Source organism: Nesoenas mayeri (assembly GCF_963082525.1).
Source record: "Nesoenas mayeri genome assembly, chromosome: 22".
In the NCBI taxonomy this organism is placed as follows: Eukaryota; Metazoa; Chordata; class Aves; order Columbiformes; family Columbidae; genus Nesoenas; species Nesoenas mayeri.
The window spans coordinates 1,703,385-1,716,726 of record NC_137572.1 but is presented as its reverse complement, the minus strand read 5'-3'; positions in this window follow the sequence as shown (position 1 = coordinate 1,716,726).

The window sequence follows — 13,342 nt, the reverse complement described above, 5'->3', positions numbered from 1 at the left end:
CATTGTTCACTCATGGTCAACCTGTTGTCGACCAGAACTCCCAGGTCCTTCTCCACAATGCTGCTTTCCAGCAGGTCAACTCCTCACCTGTACTCATGCCTGGGGTTATTCCTCCCCCGGTGCAGGACCCTACTCTTGTCCCTGTTAAACTTCATCAGGTTCTCCTCTGCCTGGTCCTCCAGCCTGTCCAGGTCTCACTGAATTGCAGCACAGCCTTCTGGTGTGTCAGCCCTTCCTCCCAGCTTGGTGTCATCAGCAAAGTTGCTGGGAGCGCACTCAGTCTCTTCATCCAGGTCACTGATGAACAGGCTGAACAGGACTGCAACCAGTACTGACCCCATGGTGAACTACAGGCCTAAACCAGACTCTGCACCATTGATCACAACTCTCTGACCTCTGCCATCCAGCCAGTTCATGATCCATCTCACTGTGCATTCATCCAGCCTGTGCTTCCTGAGCTTGTCTATGAGGATGTTGTGAGAGACACTGCCAAAGCCTTGCTGAAGTCAAGGTAGACAACGCCCACTGCTCTTCACCCATCAACGCAGCTAGTCACACCATCATAGAATGCTCTCAGGTTGGTCAAACGTGATTTCACTTTGGTGACCCCATGCTGGCTACTCCTGAAAACATTCTTTTCTGCCACACACTTGGAGATGACATCCAGAATCAGCTGTTTCACCGCCTTTCCAGGGATGGAGGTGAGGCTGACTGGCCTGTAGTTTCCTGGGTTGTCCTTCTTGCCCTTTTTGAAGACTGGAGTGACACTGGCTTTCCTTGAGTCCTCAGGAAGCTCTCCTGTTCTCCAAGACCTTTCAAAGATGATGGAGAGTGGCTTTGCCATACCATCTGCCAACTGTCTCAACACTCGTGGCTGCATCCCATTGAGGCCCACGGATTTGTGGATGTCCAGTTTGTGTAAACAATCTCTTAGCTGATCCTCCTCAACCAAGGGAAAGTCTTGCTTTCAACAGCCTTTCTCTCCTGTCTCTAGGGCCTGGAATACCTGAGGAACAGTTTTAGCATTAAAGATGGAAACGAAGAAGGTACTCTGTAGTATCTCTGCCTTCTCTGTATCATCTGTCACCAGGGCACCCTTCTCATTCCGCAGTGGACCTACATTTTCCCCAACCTTCCTTTTGCTCATGTACTTGACAAAGCCCTTCCTTTGACATTTCAGGCCAGATTTGATTCCAAGTGGAGCTTGGCCTTCCTCACCGCATCCCTGCACACTCTAACAGCCTCCTTGTATTCCTCCCAGGTGGTCTGTCCCCTTTTGCACACTACATAAACTTCTTCCTTCCACCCAAGTTTTGACTGGAGTTCTTTACTCATCTATGCTGGCCTCTTCCTCCCTCTACTTGATTTCTTCCTCATAGGGATGCATTGGTCTTGAGCTCTTTATTCCAACTTAAAAACAGTGGAAAGAGTCTCAGGGGGTTATCTTCTTGTTCTCACCTGCACCAAGACCTCCAGCTGCACTGGGAGCCACACCAGTAGCTGGCACTGCAAGCCAGGGGTCCCTACGAGCCCTGGTTGGGCCCAGTAACTGGCATCCAGTCTACCCACACAAGACCCCAGTTGCCGGTTCATAGTCCTTTCAGGTCACATACACACAGGAGAGAGTGGAAGATGACACAGAGAGATGACTAAGAAAAGGTTTAATAAGAACATATGAGAAGACAGGACAGATATCATCTGGGTCCTGCTACCAGTCACTTGACTCTGAAGAGACGCTGGCGTCATCAGGTGGTTCGTCATCTGAAACTTCTTCAACAAGATTAGAGGGGATGAAACCCCTTGTGCCATTGGTCAACTCTCCCACATACCACCCATCTTCATCCATGTCTCCAAAGACATAAACATATTGTCCAGCAACCAGAGGAAGCTCTAGTTGAGGCCGCTCATTGGGACCATGGAAAGGATCATAGCTGTATCGAGCTATGAATGCTCGGAGTGCTGCCGGTTGTTTTCTCATGGCCTCCAGGAGGATGGACTCCTTGTCTGCTGCCAGGTCAGCTTGAGGTGTCCTGGAAATGATATGGCTGCATCTTTCTCTTGGCAGCCGTTCAGGTTGCTGAGAAAGCTGCTGGCTTTGGGTTGGCAGCGGCACTGGAGTATTGATCAGGCCATGGATGGTGGCCTGCAGTTGTCTGGATCTCTCTTGCAGCTGCCAGGCCAGGGCAGCTAGTTGAGCACTTTTCTGCTGCAGCCTCTGTGCCTCCTTGCCCGCTTCTGGAGAGCCTTCCTTTGTCAGGAGGTGGCTCTTCCTCTCAAGGGCACGTTTCTGCCTTTCCAGGTCTTCTCGAAGACGCTGCAGGCAGGTGTTCCTCTCCAGGAGGCGGCTGCACGTGCTGCCCAGCAGCACTGAGGCTTCCCCCTCTGGCAGCTGGAGCCGAGCAGCTGCCACAGCCTTGCATGCTGTTTGCTGCCCAGCGCTGTGGCTTTCTGGCGGTCTTTCCTGTGGTGCTGCCAGGGCCTGGGGCCCACTTCTGCACGAGGAGCAGGAGCTCTGTGTCTCCTGGTGGCCCTGGTGCCCAGGAGGGCCTTGGGGCTGGGCCGTGCCAGGGGAGGCGGGCAGTTGGCCCTGGGACCGCTGCAGGATGTATTTGATGAAGAGTCTCCTCTCCAGCTGCAGCTGGTTGCGGAGGTGGCGGATGTGGGTGGGCTGGTCGCCATCCGTCTCCCAGCAGAGCTTGCTGAGGAGGTCCCGGAGCTTGCTTCAGGCCTCCCTGCTGCTCCTTCTGGGCCTCCCCATCCCCTGGGCCAGCTGGCGCTGCAGGTCCCACACCCGACGAAGGGCGGCGGTGCACTCCCGCCGCAGCAGCTCCTGTCCCTGGCGGAGCTCAGCCACCTTCCAGCACAGCTGCTGGCGGGTCTCTGCCACCCGCTGCCGCTGGCTCAGCTCCAGCAGCTGCTGCAGCTCCTGCGCCTGTCGCTGCTGCCCCTGGCACTGGAGCCGCTCTGCCAGGAGCTGCTGCTCCCGCTCCAGAGCCGCCTTCAGCTCCCGGCTTTCGGCGGCAAAGCGGCGACGCAGCTCTTGGGTGCGGAGCCGCTCTTCCCCCAGGTCAGCCCGCAGCACTTCCAGCTCCTGCCTCTGCTCCTGCTCCTGCATGAGACTGCCGGGGGCTCGGGGCTCAGGGCAGCTGAATGCCACGGGCCCCCGTCCTCTTGTACCACGCGTCATGTCATCGGCCACCAAACGCTGCTGCCACAGGGCACCAACGGCCGCGGTCCCTGGCTCTGTGAGGGGCGGCAGCCCCTGACCCCGCTGCAGCCGCTGCAGCCCTTCACCGGGCAGAAGCACAGACAAAATCTGCCCCCGCCAGGCTGGGCGAGCGTGGCCGTGTCCGTGTGTCCTGCCCTACCTCACAATGGGGGGATGGGGCCATGTGGCCTCATGTGCTGTGTCCTGCCCCCCATGCAAAGCAGGAGTGTGGCAGTTTACATAAGAAAAGGTCAGAGGGCAAAGATTCTTCCAGGCTGCGCAGGAGAACTCCACTGCCTGACCTCACCCATCCAAGTGGGGTTGCCAGGAGAAACGGGACCAAAGTGGCTGAAAGCAGCAAAGTTGCAACAAAATTGTGCAGACTCAGCTGCTAAATGTGTGTTAAGCGTCCTTATGTGGGGGGGGTCCCGTGTAGAAATACTGAGAAGTGAATGGCAACAGGAATATCATGGGCAAAGCCGAGAGTTGATGTCCATTGTAAATATGAGGATGTGAGTTGCTCATAAGGAACTAAGATTCTTAACACAGGGTCTGGCTCACGCTCCCGGCTGAGAGCACCTTTCTTGTGGCAATAAAATGAGGTTACGACCAGTGTGTGCTTCTGCCGCCTTCTTTGCGAAAGGAAGGAATTTCTGTAAGCAAATCCATTTTGGTAAGATCTCTGAAGTCCTCACCCTCCCGCAGAGACCTGGGAGCTCTGAGATCCCTCCTGCTCTGCATTTTGCCATTGAAGGTGAAATTACCCCAGTCCCAGGTGTTGTTTTGACACCTCAGGAGGGATCACACTCCTCTGGACCAAAAGCTGCGGTGTTCCTAGGAATCCCAGGAGGCCTAGCATGCCGATAGCTCCCTTTGTTCAGAGAACTGCTCCCAAGACCTGTCTCCATTTCCATCATGGTGTCTCAGCTGCCTGGCTCGTGTGCACGCTCTGCAGACACTGACATTCCTTGAGCAACCTGGTCTGATGCCAGAGCTGACCCTGCTTTGAGTTGCAACTTCCACTAGGGACCTCTGAAGCTCCTTCCACCCCACACACAGAATCACACAGAATAACGGAATCACAGAATGGACTGGGTTGGAAAAGACCTCAGAGATCATCCAGTCCAACCCTTGGTCCAACCCCAGTCCATTGACTAGATCATGGCACTAAGTGCCATGTCCAATCTCAGTTTACAAACCTCCAGGGCCAGTGAGTCCAGCACCTCCCTGGGCAGTCATTCCAATGCCTGACCACTCTCTGCACAGAATTGCTTTCTGATCTCCAGCCTCAGTTTCCCCTGGCAGAGTTGCAGCCCATGGCCCCTTATCCTATTGCTAATGCCTGGGAGAAGACCCCAATCCCCACCTGGCTACAACTGCCCTTCAGGTAGTTCTAGAGAGTGCTGAGCTCAGCTCTGAGCCTCCTCTTCTCCAGACTGAACAAGCCCAGCTCCCTCAGCCTCTCCCCATAGGGCTTGTTGGGGGGGTTGTTGTGGCCAAAGTGCAGGACCTGGTACTTGGCCTTGTTGAACTTCATCCCATTGGAATCGGCCCAATTTTCCAGTCTCTGCAGATCCCTCTGCAGAGCCTCCTGCCTTCCAGCAGGTCCACATTCCCTCCCAACTTGGTGTCAGCAGCAAATTTGCTGATGATGGTCTCAATCCTCTCATCTAAATCGTCAGTAAAGATGTTAAAGAGGACTGGACCCAACACTGACCCCTGGGGACACCACTAGTGACTGGCCGCCAGCTGGATGCAGCCCCATTCACCAGCACTCTCTGGGCCCGGCCCTCCAGCCAGTTCTTGACCCAGCAGAGAGTGCACGTGTCCAAGCCATGAGCTACGTGAAAGAGCTCTCCAAGGAAAAGATTCATGGACTCCTACAATAACGCAGGTTGGAAGAGACCCTTGAACACCATCTCTGTCCCACTGACCTTTAAGGCACTCCAAGGAATAGCTGATAGCATTTGTACTCACTTGAGTTCATCTCACCACATGCACACAAAGGACATGCACATGATGTGTATATTTCAATCTCATCTGTACAATGGAAACATGGGCTATTGACCTAGTATTTCATAGAATCATAGAATGTCCTGAGTTGGAGTCCAAGTCCTGTCCCTGCACAGGACACCCCACAGGTCACCCCGTGTGTCTGAGGACGTTGTCCAGTCTCTTCTTGAACACTGTCAGGTTGGGGCTGTGACACCTCCCTGGGGAGCCTGTTCAGTGTCCAGCACCTCTGGGTGAAGGACCCTTTCCTCATGTCCAACCCAAACCTCTCCTGGCACATCTTCTGCCATTCCCTGGGTTCTGTCACTGTCACCAGAGAGAAGAGATCAGTACCTTCCCCTCCTTCTGCCCTTGTGAGGAAGCTGAAGCCACCATGAGGTCTCCTTTTAGTCTTTTCCTCAGCTCTGATGCTGAGAAACCCCTTGGTTGGCTTTCTGAAGCAGAAAGGAGAAGCCATGAGCTCCAGGCAATGGGAAGGGGGTTCCTGTCCCTCACACACGGCTCAGGGCTCTTCCTGGGACCGTGGATGTGGATGTGCAAGGTCGAGGAAAAGACAACACTGGGACAACAACTTCCAGCTTCCCCATGGGGCTGCAAGGAGGCAACAAGTCCCAGTGCCATGAGGACAACATGTCTGCTCCTGGGCCTCAGTGGCAGAGACAACTGCCCTGGCCAAGGGGACAGAGACCTGGCTTCTGTTGGTCCCTTCCAACCTTGTCAGTGCCCTTTGCCATCTCCACCACAGGCTGATCTACACGGTCCTACCCCTGACCCTTTTTCCCTGCAGGCTGCAGACACCCGTCTCACTTCCCTACCTGCTCGCAGCCCAGCATTTCTGCACCTTCACTGGTGTGTCTGCACCCTCACTGGCTGTCCTTTGGAACACAAAGCGTGGCCTGATCCAGCTCCCTCTGGGTGACCTCTTGCACCACAGCACTGCCCTTCCAGTGACATTTCTTTCTCCTGATATCCAGTCCTCATCTTTCAAGTTGCACTTTCTGACTTTTTTTTCTCTCTTTTGCTTCTTCCCACTATCAATGAAAACTCAACCATTTCATAAACTGTGCTTCATGCAGGGAACCCAACCCGTTAGGCTTCTTGTGGACTTTCACTTCCCCAGAGAGAAGTAACCTCACCATGATCTTCTAAATCCCAGGACTGCTGCTGGCCTTTCAGCTTCTCTGACAGACACGACCATGTCCCTGCTGCTGTCCCGTCATGTACTCAGGTGGAATGGACATGACAACCCATCTCCAAGGTCTCTTCCTGGGTAGGACCTGTGGGTACCTTGGCAGAGGTTCTTTCCCAGCCATGTCCCTGCTGCTGGGCTGTCACCTCCAGAGACAGAACTGACCCCACAGTCCCCTTCACAGCCACACCCTTCTGACTGGATTATGAGTGTCTGAGACACAACTGACCTCATAACACCACACTCATCTATCCTCCTCCTTAGCACCCAGGACCTGACCAAAACTGAAGCGTGTTCTACACAGTCCTGCACCTGCCCCTCTTTCCCTGCAGGCTGTACACACCCATTTTGCTTCCTTGCTTTGCCTGAAGAGAGCCCTTGTCTCACTCATCTTGTCTCACTGTCCTGCTCGGGGCCGGGTGAACCAGGAGAGGCTGTTCAAGGCCTTGACCCACCCTTGCATCACCCTCAAAAGAGCTAAAATTGCATTCTCCAGTAGGATGTGTCCAATCCCCTTCACAGGGACGGAGGCAGGCTGACCAGTTCTCCTAATGCCTGTTCTTGCCTTTCTGGAACATGGCTTTAATTTCTGCCTTTTCCAAGGACCCCAGAACCTCTCTAATTACCCTGGTTCCTATGAGAGCACAATCCAGAATCACAGGCAAGGGTGACAGAGCAGACTGGAGCACTTGCAATGATCCTGTCCAAGGCAGCAGAGATGAATCTCACTGGGCCTGTGGGGTTTGTTCCTAGAGTCACACACAGAAATGTCAGGTTCTGTCAGTTGTCCACACCTGAGCTGGCCTCATGGACTCCTTATGCACCCAGGGATGCTCACAGACAGAGTCTGTCCCTTTTACACAGAGGCAGGAGTCACAGTGTCCCTCTGGCCTCCTGTTGCCACTCCCAGAGCACGGGAGACATCTCAGCCCTGTGGTGTGTCCCCCTGCTCTGCACTCATCTGGTGTGCGTGGGCTGCTCTGACCTTGTTCTCCTGGGCGGGGGTAAAATGGTACCATAAAAGTTGGCAAAACGTTCTTTAACACAGTTTTGAAAGTGTTAAGAGCAGCACTTTTGTTACAGCACTGGATGCTTGGAGGATTGCTCCTCTAATTGAGCATGTGTGTGATTTGCACTTCTTGGTGTTTATTACATATACCTATTGCATATTCATTAGTTTCTACCACTTAGTTAATTCATTAAACATAAATTATTTCCATAACCCCGCCCTTTGCCGGAAGTCCATCTTTGGTACTCGAGAGTCTTCATCAGAGGTCTCTGGTGTCCCCGGTTTCTTCCCAGCTGGTGCCTCCGGTGTCAGCTTGACCTGATTGCTTGAGCATGCACTTTTCCCTCTTGCTGTCTTTCTGTCCTTTTTGTCTTTCTGTTCCCAGTCCTGTCCTTTCTCATCTCCCTGTCCGGTTGCTGCCCCTTCTTTCCTCTCTCTCTCGCTCTGTTTTTCCGCTCTCCATCTCGTTATCTCACTGCCCACCACAGTTGTTTTATTCCTCCGGTGCTGTCCTGCCCCCAGTTCCTTTGCCCTTTCTCTGTCACTCTGTCCCAGTCCGAGTGCAGTTTTTTACAATTTTTTCAGCTCAGTCCTGAGCAGTTACTACTTCATTTCTTCTTCCACCCCTTTGTGCTGCTCCCTGCCCCTGTCTTTGTCTCTCATTCCCTTTGTTCTGCTGCCCATCTCATTTTCCCTTCCTGCCCCAGCTCTCTCTCCTGCTCCCTGCCCCTCTCATTCCCTCTCTGTTTCTCTGCCCTTCTCCCTGTCTGTTCCCCACTCTGCTGTTCTGTCCTGCTCCCTCTGTAGTTTTTCCCCTCCCTCTGTCACTCTGTCCTGCTGCCTGTCACTTTCTTTTCTCACTCCATCTCTGTCCTGCAGCCCAAAGCTGGTTTTTGGTCTCCATCTCTGTCCTGCTGCCCAGCCCAGGCTTTTTTACCTCCATCTGTGCCCTGCTGCCTGTCTCTCATTTTTGCCCATTTTTCCCTTTGTGCTGCCTCCCTGACCATTCTTCTCTCTTGGTTGCACTGTCCTGCTCCCTGTCTTGGTGTTTCTCTGACAATCCATGTTCTGCTCCCTTTCCTTCTCTTTATCTCTCCCATGTTCTTCGTCCTCTCTTTTTTATCTTCTATCTCTCTGTTACTGCTGATGGTTTCTCCACCTGTGTCCTGTTCCCTGCCCCTTTTATCCTCTCACTGTCCCTTTGTCCTGCTTCCTGTCTCCAACTTTTCTGTCTTTATTCTTGCCCTGCTGCCTGTCCCATTGCTTCTGGCAATGGACCCCTGTCCAGCTGCCTCTGCCTTTTATTCTTCCTCTCTTCCTCTTTTCTGCTCCTCAACCCTCCTTTCCTCTTCCTGCAGCTCACTGTTGGTCCTCTCCATTTGTCAGTCTCTTCATGCCCATCTTCCATTTGCTTTATTTCTCAGTCCCTTTGTTCTCCTCTCTGTCCTTCCTTTTCTCTGTCTGTACGTACTCCTCCCTGTCCCTGTCTTTCTCTGCCCCCCTTCTTTCTTCTCCTCTCTATACCCCAACACTCTGTCCTACTTCTTGATTTTTCTCTTTCTTCCTCCATGTCTCATCACGGCTTCTCCTCCCTATTCCTCTGGATCTCTTCATCTCTCCACCCTTTACCCCATGTGTTTTCTTTCTCTCTGGGCTCCTCTGTCTTCTCTCTTGTCTGATTTGTCTCTTTCTAGCCCTCTGTCCTTCTCCCCAGCAGCTTCAACTGAATGACCAGCTGTCCGTGTGCTCTGGTAGTTCCTGAGCGCTGCCCTGGGGAAGATCTGTGTCTGTAGGTCTGGGGATCACTTAGGAGCTGGTCTCCTTCTGCAGACGGCAGAGACGGGTGTAGTTATGGCAGTAGTTCTGTGAACTGAACTTGTCCTGATGTACTCGAGTGAAACCAAACTGGCTCAATATGGTTTTCTTTGCAGCTCTAATTCCAACCTATGTGATCTGCTCTGGAGAACAAGAGACCTTGTGCTGTTTTCAAGATGTCAGTGGTTGCGAATCAGCTGAGAACATCACTGCCTTAGTGATGAGGCTTTTTGGTTGTTGTTTTCTAACACCATATGAACTTCGGTCAGCAAGAGGAAGAGTGGTTGACAGAGTCTGTATTCTGAGAGTAACTGAGTGTTCCTGTCCATTTCCCATCTTTCCGTGGTGAAGGATTTCTTCCCTTGCAGAGAGGACTGCAAGACCCACTCCTGTCAGGTTGGACTTTGCCTCCAAACGTGGCGCAGCCTCTTCCATTGTGACATCACCCACTGCCACTGATGTCACAAAGCAGCGTCAGCGCTGAGGTCGGCACAGCAGGGTATAAGACCAGGGGTCTCCCTGCGCCTCGGTCACTCTCGATCTTGAGGGAACTGAGATCGCAGAGTTTTGGCTCACTCCTGAGCGAGCGAGATGCTTGTTACCTGCACCTCAGCAGGTACCAAGAGACAGACGGAGACGGCTGAATATCTGAGCAGGTATGTTTGAAAAATCCTCCTCCCCTTTCCCCAGGAGTGTTTTCCACCTCGTCAGCTGGGGTGAGTCGAGGGTGGACAGGAGAGGAACACGAGGGCAGCCTGAGAGCTGGGTCTGGAGCTGCTGGAAGGCAGCAGCCACCTTTCAGTCTCTTCATGAACACAAGGGCTGGGCCCAGAAGCCTTTGATCTCTGTAGAATGAGGGACAGGTCCATTTTGGATGGGACAGAGAGAGTCCCAGGGGGTGGCCCAGACACAGCCTGCCGCAGTAATTGTGAGAGCTCAGCTCCGTCCTGTGTTGTGCTCTGCAGGGTGGGTTCTGTCCCTGAGCCTGCTTGGTTTTCCTCTCCACCGGGGCCAGAAGGACACCAGCGTGTCCTCTGTTGGCCGTGGGTCTGACTTGTGTTCCTGACAGAGGAGGTTTCCTTGGGAAACCTGGTCAGCTCCTCACCAGGGCTCTGCCTCAGGAAAGGGGCTCAAGATCCTCTGAGGGGTGCAAGGAGTTCTCTAGGAGAACAAAAGGGATTGTTTATTCCTGATGAGTGTACGCTGTGAGCCTGTTGAGAGCCTCCTGGAACAGGCAGGAGGAATTTCCCCCTTGCAGAGCGGTGTGTGCTGTGTCTTGGCAGATCAGGCTCAGGGCAGCAGGGTCCAGCCACCAGAGGGTTTCTTTGGCGCTTCCTTGGTTGCCCGTTGCTTGCCAGCACACATTGACATTCAGCCACCCTCCCTCTTTCCAGTCTGCATTTGTCTGCAGTTCTGCCAAGAGAAGGGCCAGAGATAACCCGGCTGCTAAAGAAACGCTGCGAGAGGGGAGACACACCCCCCCCGGCAGCTGTTGGACTGTAGGGGCACAGGCTGAACCTTCTCTTGAGAGGGTGGAGAACAGGATCAGCACAAGTGCCGATCGGATGCTGGGCAGGAGAAACAGGCGTTTGTTATGTCCCTTCTGTTTCCAAAGAACCCCTCTCCATCCCCACAGATGTGAAGTGTGGACACAAGTCCTGTTGCACTTCCTGCTCTTAGTCCGCAGTCCATCTTGAGCCCTTTGTCCCTAAGGAAACAATCGTTGCTGTGACAAGTCCCCCACTGGTGCAGCTGGTGACACCTCCAGCAGTGACTGGAGCTGGTGCAGGACCAAGCCAATGTACACAGCAGGAACGCCAGGCTCCAGGGCTGCAGTCCCTGCTGCTGCTCTCCAGTCTGCTGCTAATCTGCACGTGTACCACCAGCTTCACCAGCCTTTTCCTCCTTGCTGCTCTGCAGGAAAATGAAGACGCTGAAGGCAGTGATCCTGGTGCTTCTCCTTGGTCTATGCTCTTTTGGTGAGTCTCTGCAGAGCTCCAGTCTGAGGACGGTCCTTTAGGAGGTACTCAGGGCTCCATCCTGCCCTGTTCCGCTGTGAGCAGAGGAGCTCAGCTAAGAGCAGAAAGTCCCCGCAGAGCTGTGCCGGTCCCTGCTCCAGCAGGACGGGTGTGGGTGAGGAAGGGCTGAGTTGCCTTCCCCAGGAGGGCTGAGCCAGTTCCCTTCAGCCCAGGGAGAGGCCGTGGCTGAGCTCTCCTGCCCCAGGGGCTGAGGATCTTCTGCAGGACAGGGAGCACAGTCCAGGGCAGGGAACGTCCATCTATTGCAGAGCCCATACGCCATGACGGCCACTGTCAAAGGCAACAAGAGACAAACAAAGCACTTGGGAGGGACACGGAAAGGGGAGCAGGTAGCCCGAGGCATAGCCCAGCCTTAGACCAAGTTCTAAGCTCGGGTGTGTGTCTGACAGGAGTTTACCACGTGGGACGACTTGGCGCTTTAACCTGGAACACTGCAAAAGAGTTAGGAGACCTGAGCAAAACCCCGTCCCTGCCCGTCCAGCTCCGTAAGCTTCAGGAACAACTTTATCACCTGCGCTGGAGCACAGAGGATGTCACTGAGCGGGCTCTGCAAGAAGGCATGAAGAAGGCAAAGCTCCCAGGCTTTACCGGACGGGTAAGGGCACAAGGCAGAGGGATCTGCTCAGGGGTTTTATGCTCCCTCCGGCACATATCCTACTCCATTTCCTGTCACAGCCAACAGGCTGGTGCTGCTGGAACAAGTGGTGTCATGGCCACGCTTCCTTATGGGGAAGAGAGAGCCCTGACAGGCATGACAGCTGTCTGGGTCGCACCTCCCTCTGCGTCCAGATCTGTGGTCCTCCTCAAGGGAGTTCTGGAAAGAAAGAATGGTCTCAGAGGTCCTGAGTTAAGCCAGGCCTATCTCATGCCCAGAAAGCTTGTCTGTCCATGCTGCCTGGCCTGGGGCCTCTCCACCGGAAAAGCCCCTTCCCGCAGCTCCAGCATTCAGAGCACTGGAGTGAGCAGCCGCCGCTTTCTGATCCCGTCAATCACAGCAGAGCAAGCTTGGGAGGCTTCCAGGCAATTTGGTTGTTCCTTCCATCTGAGATGGGCCTTGTCCCCGCTCACCTTGGCTGGCCTTGCAGGGGAGCTGCTTGCCCCGTTCCTTTTCCTTCTAACAGGCGCTCTCCTTTGTGTTCCTTCCCAGGCCATTCAGGAGACCATCAATAAAGCTTTGGAGAAGCTGCAGGAAATCCACGCCCCGATGCCGGATTATGCCCTGAAATCAGCAGGTGCCGTGACATTTTACATACAAACCAGTTCCAACGCGCTTCCTGTCCAGATTGACAAGATGGGCATTGGAACATGCTCAGGGGTAGGAGAGAAGGGGTGAGAAGTCAAGGGTCACCTCATGACCTAAAAGTGCCCCCACTGACAGAGCCTGTAACAGGCCAGACCCCATGGGAAGCACAGAAAGGCTGGTTCACACTCTTGCCTATTTCCATGGCCAAATACAACAGTTTGATGACTCCTTGCTATGTGTTCCAGAGGGCTCGTGCCATCAAGACAAAGGGGAACCCACTGTAGGACATGGATGACAACTGAGAAGCCTTTTTCAAGTCAACAGTGTAATATACCCCCCGACACTGCCTGGTGATCATGCTCATGTTTTAATTTCCAGGGGCTGCTGTCATTCTTTCCAGGACTTCTCCATCCCTCCGGACTGCCAAAGCAAAGGTGTTCCTGTATTCCCTGCCGATAATGGATTACATGAGATCTCCTGAGCTGATTCTGGAGGTAGGAGCACCAAGAAACAGTAAAACAAAGGTCAGGAGAATGAACCACACATGCTGCTCAGAGTTGCCTTCTCCCGTCTTTGCTCCTCGAAGCTTCTTCTCCTGCCTCCTTCTTGCATGAACCTGCTCTCCACCTGTGTCTCCCTGCTGAGTATTTCTTGTCCTTTCAGCCAGAAAATCATCCTGGCAGCTGCTGGCCCTTCCCAGGAAGTCAAGGACACGTGTTCATCAAGCTGTCCATGCCGGTCATTCCCAGAGCAGTCACCATGGACCACGTCTCAGGGACAGCGTTCCATGGAGAAAGTATCTCTGGAGCTCCAAAGGACTTTGCTG